This window comes from Sceloporus occidentalis, unplaced genomic scaffold (assembly GCF_023333645.1).
Source record: "Sceloporus occidentalis isolate IW3139 unplaced genomic scaffold, rSceOcc1.0.p SCAF_94, whole genome shotgun sequence".
Taxonomy (NCBI): domain Eukaryota; kingdom Metazoa; phylum Chordata; class Lepidosauria; order Squamata; family Phrynosomatidae; genus Sceloporus; species Sceloporus occidentalis.
In genome coordinates, this window is record NW_028317074.1 from 2,469,368 (window position 1) to 2,482,242 (window position 12,875).

The window sequence follows — 12,875 nt, forward strand, 5'->3', positions numbered from 1 at the left end:
CCGTTGTAGCAGTCCGGGGAAATTTTCCCGATAAGCGGAGGCGAGATCCTTTGGTAACCAGACCCCCAGGTACTTAATGCGTCCCGGGCACCACCGATAGGGGAGGAAGGCCTGAAGCGCCCGCACCTCCGCAGAGGACAGGGAGACATCCAAGATCTCAGACTTATCCCTGTTGACCCTGAAGTTAGAGAGGGAACCGTAGGTTCCCAGTTCGTCGTGTATATGTGGGAGCGAAACAATGGGCTGTAACACCGAGAAAAGCAGATCATCCGCATACGCAGCGACTTTAAGCGAACGACCAGAGCACATCAGGCCGTGAATGCTGCGGTTGTCCCTGATTGCCTGCAAGAAGGGCTCCAAGGTGATGGCGAACAGGAGGGGCGAGAGGGGACAGCCCTGCCACGTTCCCTTGCGAATCGGAAAGGAGTCCGTGAGGGCTCCGTTCAAACGAATGCGCGCAGACGGGGAAGAGTATAGGGAGGTGATCCAATGGAGCCAGAAGCCACCAAATCCCATGGTCCGGAGGGTCTGGAACATAAAGTCTCAAGCGACCCTATCGAACGCCTTCTCCGCGTCAGTAGACAGGAGAAGAAGCCTCTGGCCAGAAGCCTGGGCATGAGAGATGGTATTCAAAGCCTGAAAAGTCCCATCCCGCCCCTCCTGCCCCACAATAAAGCCCGATTGGTCTGGGTGTATTAAAGCTCCCAGGACCCGCTGAAGCCTGGTAGACAAGACCTTCGCAAAGAGCTTGAGATCGGTGTTCAACAGGGAAATGGGCCTATAACTCTGGCATAACATTGGATCCTTACCCTCTTTGGTCAACACTGTAATGGTCGCCATTAGTGAATGGGGATGAAAGGACTCGCCCCGACACACAGCGTTGAGGAGAGCCACGAGGGGGGCCTGTAGTTGCTGCCAAAATGATAGTACCGAAGCGGGAGACCATCCGGTCTTGGAGCTTTTCCGGTTGGCATAGATTTGATAGCTGCCCACAATTCCTCTGTGGTGATTTCCTCGTCGAGTTCCTCCAATTGGGCCACAGTGAGCCTACGGCGCACGTGTGTCTCCAGGTAGCCACTAATAAGGGCGTTCCGATGAGCACCCGTACCATCACCCGGGAGGTTGTACAAGGAACGATAATAATTACAGAAGGAATCGGCTGTATCCATGGGAGAGCAAGAGATCAGGCCGCTAGGCAGTTTAATTTTGCTGACGTAAAGCGATTGTTGCTTAGTTCGCAATGCCCTTGGCTAGCAAGCGACCGCATTTGTTACCATGCTCATAAAAAAGAGCCTGTGTGCGCAAAAATTATCTTTGAATATTATAATTGGGAAGTGTGCTCAGGCGACGTCGCAGCTCAGTCAATTCCAGGTAGGTGCGCTCATCACACGTGCTTTTGTGGATGGATTCCACCCTCGCGATACGCTGCGTGAGATCCGAGATCTCTCGCGTTCTCTCTTTTTTCCAGTGTGAGGCCTTACAGATAAAGAGGCCCCGAATCGTGCACTTGTGTGCCTCCCAGGTAGTGGAGTGGTTCAACCCCGAGTCCGCGTTTTCCCGAAAGAAGCATTGCAACTGCTCCGCAGCAGCACTAGTTACATCTGCATTGGCCAACAGGGACTCATTAAGACGCCATGAGGTGGAGGTCGGTCTATAAAGGTCAGCCCGGAGATGCAAGAGAACTGGGGACTGATCTGTGGACCAATGGCGCAGCCGATTCCCAAGCTTAGATGATAGTGTTCCATTAGGAGAAGGTCGATTCTGGAGTAGGATCTGTGCGGGGCAGAAAAGCAGGTGTAATCCTTGTCACCCTGGTGAAACGCCCTCCAGCAATCAACCAATCTATATTGCCGAAGAATAGAATTAAATTGTTTAATGTGAGAGGGTAGCGTACGAGAGGATCCCAGGGAAGTGTCTAAGCGTGGTTCCGGGGGCATATTAAAATCTCCACCCAATATGAGTATGCCTTGTTTAAACTCCATAAGGGAGCGGAGAATGCGGGACAACACCTTACATTGCCCCCTGTTGGGGAGATAGATGGAGGCCTTGACAAACGTGTATCTCCCACCCGGATCCTCCCTAGAAGCCGACAGGAGAAAAGGGACATGCCTGGAGAGTAACATGGCGGTCCCCCGCGATTTAGAGTCCGCAAAATTACTAGTAAAGACCTGGGGGGGACTGCGACTGGGGGGGACTGCGAAGAGAGGGGGCTCCAGCCCCACGTAGATGAGTCTCTTGCAATAAGACCACCGACAGAGTTGACCGACGAAGTGATCTGAACACCCTGGACCTTTTCTCGGGAACATTAAGGCCACGGACATTGAGGCTCAGGACCACCAGGTCCGCGGGCCGAAAGGGAGCGCCAGGGCGGGGCATGGTAAGATGGACAGGAGTGAGAGAGGGGAACAGGGAGAAAAAGTGTGAGCAAAGAAAGAGCGAGAGAGGGGAGGAAAAAAAAAAGGGGGGGGAACGGAGGGAGGAAAGGAGCTAGGAGGGGATTATATAGGGAAGAGGAAACAGGAAGGGAAGGAGACAACAGACAGGGAACAGAAGTAACGCTGTACCGCAGATATCGGGATGAGCGAGGACCTAGAACACCAGGACAAGTCCAGAGCCTGTCGCCCAAAAAAAAAATCCGAACTGCAAGGGAGCCGTGGAAGCCCCGTCCAAGACAGCGAAGTGTAGCCACAGAAACAACCCAAGCCCCCCAACCCCCCCCCCCATGTAATAAAGCAAACAATATCCATGCGTGAACAGCGCCGAGATGGCAATATAAACATAACATGTATATCAAGTCGTAGAGTGAGAGAGGAGAAAAAAAAAAAAAGGGTGCATGCGTGTGTAAGCATGCAAACGCCGCAGCCCTGCATGGTGATAGCCAGACAGGGCAATCCTTCACAAGCGACAATACCCGTCCACACCACTTCAGACGGAAACTGAACGCATTAACAAAAGTAACCGGTAACGTGGTAGCAATACGTGGTTATACAGACAATAGGAAGTAAAGGCTGTCCTGTGCAGAGAACATGTGGCCAATGAAAGTGAAGCCACCGGGGGCGAACTTCTATATACAAAAACAGGCAGTCAGGTGCAGGAAGCATATGGCCCCTGGCAGCGAAACCACCTCAGTCGCCCGTGACACTTAAGAACCGGTTTTAGGCAATTAGGCATGAGAAAGCATAGAGAGAGAAAAAAAAAAAAGGGGTGTGTGTGTGTGTGTGTAAGCATGCAAACGCCGCAGCCCTGCATGGTGATAGCCAGACAGGGCAAACCTTCACAAGCGGCAGTTCCTGTCCACACCACATCAGACAGCCACTTAGTGCGTTAACAAATGTAACAGATAGCTCGGTAGCAATACGTGGTGGTACAGACAATAGCAAGGAAACATGAGGACAGGCGTTCATGTGCAGAGAACATATGGCCAATGAAAGTGAAGCAACCAGGGGGCGAACCCCTATATACAAAAACAAAAACAGGCAAACAGGTGCAGGAAGTATATGGCCCTCAGTAGCGAAACCACCTCAGTCGCTCATGACACTTAAGAACCGGCATTAGGCATGAGAAACCATAGAAGGAAAGAAAAAAAAAAAAAAGGGGGGGGTATTGTTACCCATAGATATATACACGCATATAAATACATACAGACTTGTGCATACATATACATACAGGCACATATTCACTACGAGTCAAGTAAAGAAAAATAAATCCCTGAGAGCATATGTGTAGTTGGGAACATCACCAAAGCGTGAGTTAACCAGATTGCGTCACTCCTCCCGAGAGTGTGTGGGGTGACTGCCGTCGGCCGCTGCGTCTCCTCGGCGCGGTCTTGAGCGCCGGAGGCTCACGTGGGGTTCGGGCAGGTAGTGCCGACATGAGCGACCAATCTTCCACCCTCGGCGTGGGAAGCCCGAGGGCATCTGCTACATCCAGCACGTCATGATGCTTCTTCACTATATGAGTAGAGCCGTCGTGGGTGATGATAAGCTGAAAAGGGAACCCCCAACGGTATCGTATACCTCTGTCTTGAAGCAGTGACATCAGCGGTCGGAGTACGCGCCTGTTACGTAGGGTAATGGAGGATAGGTCCTGGTAGAGCGCCAAAACCTGGCCTTCAAAAGTAAAGGTGCGGGAGTTCCTCGCTCGCGCCATAATTTCCTCCTTTAACCCCTTAAGGACCGGGCTCATTTTTCGTTTTGTACCCTGTGGGACCGAGGCTGTTTTGACACTTTTGTGGTGCTTGTGTTCAGCTGTAATTTTCTCCTCACCCATTTAGTGTACCCACATAAGTTATATATTGTTTTTTTCAGGACAAGATGGGCTTTCTTCAGATACCATTATTTTGATCGTATCATCTTATTTACTAAAAAAATAAATAAAAAAACATGGTGAAAAATTGAAAAAAAAACACATTTTATGACTTTTATTTGAAAAATCTTTTACTCACCTAAAAAAGCAAGTAAAAAACTAGCTAAATAGATTCTACTACTTGTCCTGAGTTTAGAAATACCCAATGTTTTTATGTTTTTTTGCTGTTTTTTGTAAGTTATAGGGCAATAAGTACAAGCAGCGTTTTATGATTTCCAAATCTTTTTTAACAAATCTGGTCAGTCTGCCTCCATCTCCTCTTTGGAACATCTTTGAAGCCGGTTAACTCAATTTAACCCATTCAAACCATATATTTTTGAAAACTAGACACCCCAGGGTATTCCAAATGCTGTTATTTTAACCCTTTCCATGCACCAATTATACAACTACACTTTGTCAAACTTTGTAATAGTAATTTTTTTTATTTTTTTTCCCACACAAATTGTACTTTAGTTATAGATATACAGGTGCTGGTATATGTCACTGTCAAACAACACCCCAATATGTGTTCAGCAACATCTCCTGAGTACAGCGATACCCCACATGCATGGGTTTGTCAGATTGTTTGGCTGGTAAAAGGCTACTTTTGGGGCATGCGTAATTCAGGTGGTCATTTGGTCATTGTGCCTCCCTCTCCTCTTTGGAATATCTTTGAAGCCGGTTAACTCAATTTAACCCATTCAAACCATATATTTTTGAAAACTAGACACCCCAGGGTATTCCAAATGCTGTTATTTTAACCCTTTCCATGCACCAATTATAGAACTACACTTTGTCAAACTTTGTAATAGTAATTTTTTTTTCACACAAATTGTACTTTAGTTATAGATATACAGGTCCTGGTATATGCCACTGTCAAACAACACCCCAATGTGTGTTCAGGAACATCTCCTGAGTGCAGTGATACCCGACATGCATGGGTTTGTCGGGTTGTTTCAGATTTAAAATGCCACATTTGGGAAGTGCGCTTTTTTTCTCCATTTTGGTCAGTCTGTACCTATGCCCTATCTTTGAGCTAGGCCACTCCAATTTACCCCATCAGCCATTTTTTTTATATATTAGACACCCCTTGGGTATTTGAAGTGCTTTTATTTTAACTCTTTGTTGAGATTTTTGAGAAATTTTAGCACTTGCTCAAAATAATAAACTTTATTTTTTAATTTTATTTTATTTTTTTAATACTTTTTTTATATTTTTTTTTACACATTTTGCTGGTACTGGATGGTTCATCTAGTGACATCACTGCATAATTATTTTTAAATGTTAGCACATTTTTTTTTTATTTTTTTTTTCCATTTTTTATTTATTTTTATTTTTTTTTGAATATTTTACTAATCACATAGTGATTAGAAAGCTGGGCTCCATTGACTTGCATGGTTGAATGCAGTACCTGTATTCAACCAGCAAGTGGAGCCAGTTCTCTAGAGGGTCTGGAGACCCTCTAGCGAACTTTTTCGTCTTTATTGTTTTATTTCCCGGGCCGCCGCCATCTTGCTTGATGGCGAAGATCACCGGCAGCGGCGGCTGTGACCGCTCTCCGGAGCGGTCACAGCCCACCCAGAGGTAAGTGTTTGGTGTCGCTGGATGCCTCCTGATCGAGGCATTCCAGCGACACCATTTAAGTTTAGGAGGCGATCGTTGATCGCCTCCTAAACGCTTTTAAAACGGGCGTCCGCCGCCATACAATGTATGGCGGCTGTTGACGCCCCGGGGAGGGGCCAGACATGGCCCCCGATGCCGATCTCGGCCTTGCTGAATGCCTCGACATCGAGGCATTGCAGCAAGGCCGTTTAAGCGAAGAAAGTGATCCTTGATCACTTTCTAAGCTTATTTAATTTTTTGACGGTTCAGGACCGTCAAAGGTCATTTAGTGACCTTCTTGTTATGACGGTCCTGAACCGGCAAAGGTCGCGAAGGGGTTAACAGAAAGTCTTGAAAGCAGCATATAACGTCCCTGGGGGGGTCGGAAGGTCCTCCACGTCGCCGTAAAGCCCGGTGTGCTCTATCTAGGCGGATAGGTGTGTCAGGTGCACGGCCGAGGAGATCGTTAAATAAACGCTGAAGTAGTGCCCTTAGGTCCTCGGGGCCCTCAGATTCCCGTAGACCCTCACATTGTTACGCCTACCTCTATTTTCGAGGTCTTCCACATTTCGAAGGAGTTCGGTAGTCAGGCCGCTCAGGAGTGTTGTGGTCTGCCGCAGCTCCGTGACCTGATGTGAAACACGGGCGTGTGATGTCTCAAGTTGAGAGGTGCGGCGTTCAACTCCTGCGATGTCCGCGCGCAAGGCAGTCATCTCCTCGTGCAGTGCCTGCTTTACTTCAGCAATAAGATTGCTGAAATCCGCTTTGGTGGGGAGAGAACGAAACATTGCTTGTAGGTCCCCCGCAGACGGAGGAGCACCCCCCAGAGATAGTGAGTGGGGAGCGTCGTCCGATGCCGATGTGCTGGCCGGGGAGGGCGCCATATTGGGTGAAGGGGGCTGTGTGTCGAGCGCCGCCGGAGTCTGAAAATAATCGCGGAGCGAGTGACCCGATGGTACAGGTGGTATCTCCGGGGCCGCCTGGCGCTGTGACTGTCGTTTCTGTTTGCCCATGGTGAACGAGAAGGGCGGATGGATGCGGATGATAGTGAGCGTGCTGGGGAGCTAAAGGCTCTAGCTGCCATCTTCAACCAAGGCAAGCCACGCCCCCCCCCCCCCGGTGTCACTTTCAAACAAGACCCCAATATGGGTTCATGTCTGATTGTTTGGGAGGAACTTTTAGGGATAGTTTGAAAGAGATTTGTTTGTTCAACTCCCTCACTTCACTGTTCATTATGACAGACCATCACTGTGTAAGAAATTTTGACCCTCTTACAGGGTTATTCTTTTAGGGAATGTGTGACGAATAAAGCACAAATACAAACGTATAGAAAAATGTATATTGATATTGAATTAGGCTACTGTTACCGGTTATAAAACATATAACATACAGAAAACGTTTGATAATAATACAAAACAAAAGGGATACTTAAGCACATTCTTGGGAAACCTCTCTCAGCTCACAGGCTTCTCCCGAACGCCATCTTGCGCAGCTTTGTTCTGAGTCTCCTGACCCAGGACACTTCTGTTCACTGCGCTCTTTCTCTGTCTCTTCTTTCTCCGACTCTCCTTTCTCTCTTACTCTTCTTTCTCCGACTCTTCTTTCTCTCAGACTCTCCTTTTCTCAGACTGTTCTTTCTCTCAGACTCTCCTTTTCTCAGACTGCTCTTTCTCCTGCAGCCCCTAACTAGTCATCCCAGAATTCCTTGTACCTCCCAGAAAGTGGTTCACCCAACCCCTCTTTTCAGACATTTCCTGTATGACCCAATTATGGAGGAGACAGGTAGTCTATGCAAACATGCACACAGTTATGTTAATATACATCGGCTTCAGTTGTCTGACCCCCTGTGGGGTATCCCACCTCTGTTGGAGCCTTTGTTCCAAACCCTTTGTAATGCATTACTATGCAAATTACCTTACATTGTAAAAGCAGATATCTCACCTTATAGAAACCCAAATCGTCCGCAAAACATTATGCAATAAATGTAATGTCCCATTTTAAAGGCACCCTTAATTTCTTACAGTCCCCACCTAGAGGGCGAATGACTCCCATAGAAAATGAGCCCTCTCAAATAAATGAGTACATTTACCACGTGTGCTTTGAAGATTGTATGTTTTCACTGAGACACGAGTGACCTGACAACCACAGATATTTAAAATTTAGGGTACTGTAAGGCATATTTTATCCAAATCATAGAGGCACTCACAGTTATCATTTTTCACTAATAGTTTGAATTCCTTCAGCCATATCTTTAACTTTCCATTACCCTCACAGACTTGGCATCACTGCAACCATTTGTGTTCACTCCCATCACTCTCAGGTACCTGTGCCACCAACGCTGCTCCCACCATAGCTTCCTTTAACCCTCAAATTGCATGCCTTGTTCTAGGCCTCTGACCTCTGCCCACCGTGACATCTGGTGTATTTTCACACCAACAGCATTCCCTTTGCTGTTCACTTACACAGTGTATCGAAGAGACCACACCAGAGAGAAACTCGGTTTATTGAATATGTGTAGTGGTAATACTCGTGAAGGTGTTTGCGCACGTTTACTGAAACCTGTATAGCTGGAGTGGGTTTGTGCTTCAGCCCTTGAAGGTGTTTGATACTTCGCCCATGGCTTCTGGAAATTAAAAGATACTCTACACAGAAAGTGTGTATTGTTATCTTGCCCAAATTACTAGTGGTTCTCTTATCCTTCTTGTCTCAGCATTAATATCTGGTTTTACAGATCTAAAACATTGTAAACACATAAAATACACAAAGCATACATACAGTACATAACAGATACTAAAATACTAAGACTTCCCATAACAGTAACCTTGTGGTGTCTTCGGCATCCACTTTGAGAATGTTAATTTTAACCAATCCCTACGAAGATGGAGAGAGAACAAAAAGGTGACTGAATGCTACCATTACATTCACAATGTCTTGGCAGAATGCAATCTATATAAAATAAAATATAAAAAGTCTGTTGCCATTCAGAAATATGAATAAAAATCAGATTGAGGCTATATTTTGTTTGTAACCAAAAATTAAAACAAAACAAAAATCTAGAGCAGCAAAAATATATACTGCTGAAGACCAACAATAATGTTACATAATCACATCTCTCCACTGTGATCAAAACATAAACCCCATATTGGCAACAATTCACCTAATCTATGATTTTAAATGTATTTAATCCAGCAACAAACAAAAATTAAGGTATCTGTAGCTGGCAGTGCAGGCGTCCTAAACTAATAAAACAAAAATCATTTGAAATTTTGCCCACCTGACTGTACTGAACAAATTTAGAGGCTTATCCTTAAGAAAAATAAAAATAGATATTAAGGTCCTCTATTAATATTTTGAATTTCCTGCAAGAAATCACACGTGTTAATGTCCCGATCTCCTCACAGGTTTGTCTCCTTTCTTTTTTCCTTTTTCATTTAGTATCGTCTCTTTGTCTGAAAAACAAAACTTTAAACAAATAAATTAGCATCATATGTTACAACAAATCTAGAAGAGCACACTAGTTTTCTTCTGATTTAGCTATCTTTTTGTTTCCTAGCATTTCTTTTATTCTGGACACTTCTGTCTTTACAGTGTCCAGTTCCTTCATATACTCTGTTACTTTACACTGTAGCTCATTTTTCTCTTTTTCTACTCTTTCTTTGTGTGCCTTAATAACCTTGTAAGGAACCCAGGGCTTCATGTAGTCTTTTCTAACACCATTACCTCTTCCCTGAGATCCCCACCTAGTATAATTAAAACAAATCTTATCTCCCTGCCTCCAATTATCAACCATGGCTCTTTCCTGAACATGGTGTTCTTTGGCAGAGCGAGAGTGGCAATTTCTGGCAAAATGCCCTACTTTACCACAAGCAAAACATTTAAAGGCTTCCCTTTTACCTATGGGTCCTTGATTGTTTTGGAGCCTGCTTTGATATAACTGTCTCTGAAGCGAGGGGCTTAATATAGACACAGGCTTTGCAATGGTTTTGCTGTGATTTCGGATGACTTTATGATTAGCATTATTGTGCTTCTCATCTAAACCTTGCCCATCTATTTCATTCACATCATCATTTTTTAACACTTTGACTGCAGCCACAACATCATTTCTTTTCTGTAGCTGTACATTTAAGGTGTTACCATTAGCTGTGCAATGCACACGATCAGCCTCCCTCTTACTGCAAGCTGCCAGGGTCCTAATCTCCCCCTCTGCATCCCTGAGCCTCTGAGTAAGCCGCTCATTTGCACTACGCAATTCCTCATTTTCCTGCAAAGTCTGCTGGTTGCTTACACATAAAGCTGCAGCATTCTGTGCAAAAATCTTACACTTTTCAAGTTCAATGTTCAAACTTACAACTTTTGCTTCCAAAAGTTCTTTTTGCTCTTTCATTGATTTGTACTGCTCCGCTATCCAACGGGCAGCAAAATCCAGAACAGTTTTCCCCTTTGATTTGGATAATTTCTTTTCATAAATTGCCTTGGCCACATACTCCTGAGCTTGGAACCATGGATCTGAGGTTCCTACTATATACTGAATAATACCATCGGGGTTTGTGGCCCTAGCAACCTTTTTCAATAAACCCTCCATCATTAACAAAGCAGAATTCACTGAAATTTGTATATGCAAAACCCGAACACTATCCCAATTCAACACACAATATATACACTTATAAATGTACTCATAAATCACACTAAATCCCTCCTACCTGGCTCGCCAATATGTAAGAAATTTTGACCCTCTTACAGGGTTATTCTTTTAGGGAATGTGTGACGAATAAAGCACAAATACAAACGTATAGAAAAATGTATATTGATATTGAATTAGGCTACTGTTACCGGTTATAAAACATATAACATACAGAAAACGTTTGATAATAATACAAAACAAAAGGGATACTTAAGCACATTCTTGGGAAACCTCTCTCAGCTCACAGGCTTCTCCCGAACGCCATCTTGCGCAGCTTTGTTCTGAGTCTCCTGACCCAGGACACTTCTGTTCACTGCGCTCTTTCTCTGTCTCTTCTTTCTCCGACTCTCCTTTCTCTCTTACTCTTCTTTCTCCGACTCTTCTTTCTCTCAGACTCTCCTTTTCTCAGACTCTTCTTTTCTCAGACTGCTCTTTCTCCTGCAGCCCCTAACTAGTCATCCCAGAATTCCTTGTACCTCCCAGAAAGTGGTTCACCCAACCCCTCTTTTCAGACATTTCCTGTATGACCCAATTATGGAGGAGACAGGTAGTCTATGCAAACATGCACACAGTTATGTTAATATACATCGGCTTCAGTTGTCTGACCCCCTGTGGGGTATCCCACCTCTGTTGGAGCCTTTGTTCCAAACCCTTTGTAATGCATTACTATGCAAATTACCTTACATTGTAAAACCAGATATCTCACCTTATAGAAACCCAAATCGTCCGCAAAACATTATGCAATAAATGTAATGTCCCATTTTAAAGGCACCCTTAATTTCTTACAACTGGCAATCCCCCAGCAAGGTGGACTGTGCTGGTCCTGTATAATGCAATGCATTTAATGGCCGAGGATATTTTGAAGCCCTATTAGTGCAAATTCTTGGCCATGCTGAGTAGGGCTTACACTGAAGATCCATAGTGCACATTGCTTTAACCCCAGCAGGACTGGAATTTTCTTTTGTGATATGGTTATTACATCTTTAGACATCGTAGAAGACTATGTGGCTGTTGCTTCATTTTTTTCCCCAACACTGAATTATGTTTTTATTGTTTGAAAATAGATGGCTGATACAGCAATGAAAGCAAACATTTTGGTGTATAAGGATTGCTATGACATATTACACAATACATAGTTAACCCAATATAACTGCTAAAACTGATTCATATGTACAACATTTATTCCTTTGCATAAAATATAATTCATAGTCCAAAACTAGTAGTATCTGCACGTCTATGCAACATTTCAAAATAGCTATAGGTAGCTTTAATGTCTTAACCAAGCGTTAATTATGGCAGCAAATGATTGTTTAGTGTGTCCACTAACCTATATAAGCAGGCTCATTTTTAAGGATATTCATTAGAAAACAATCATTGAATTTAGGCTGTTTATCTGAAGATACTGAAGTTGTTGTACATTATTCTGAAGATACTAAAGTTATATTTGGCATTTTGTAAGAGGGAGTACTGTCACTTTTTATCCTTTAGTAAATGGGTTAGATAAATACAGTCTTTGGTCTGTATCAAGAGGTGTCAGAAAAAAAAACTCCATCATCTTTAAGGCAGTATTGCCATAATATGAGAATACAGAAGTCCAGGTACATAAAAACACATGGTCACAAAAATACATCATGACATTTACACATCCTTTTTTCAATATTCCTAATGAAACCCACACTTGCTTTTTTTTTTTTGAGAATGAATTGGGAAATTAGTGGTTACGGAATATTAGTATAATTTTCAAAAATGTTATAACCTAGTGATTTAAGCAGCCAAACTCAATGGCCCATCTTCGGTACTTAGAATATTGCACATAAAAAAAAAATCCCAGGTCATCCAGATTACAGGGATTGTAAATGTAATGATTGGTGTTAACTTCTATGGAAATCTACTATTAGACTGTTCATTGATATCACTGGAAATTGTTATATTGTCATATCTGGGAACTCTCAGGGCTTGAGCTGGAGTTGCGTTTCACCCGGGTCACTCTCCTCTTTCTCCAGGACAGGGGAGATGTTTAGCCACACCCACTACTATGGTAACGCTCTGTGGGGCTGGCCCTGCCCCCCTTCCATGTCAAACCATGCCCCTTGTTTAGCACCTCCCACTCCGGGTATGGATATTCACAGTTTTTTACTGGTACACAGTACCAGATCTATGGGGTAGAGTCTGTCAGTCGCCCTGCTTATTACTGTACACACGACCACCACGTTACTGGCTGTTTAGAAATAAACAGGTATTCTCTGCC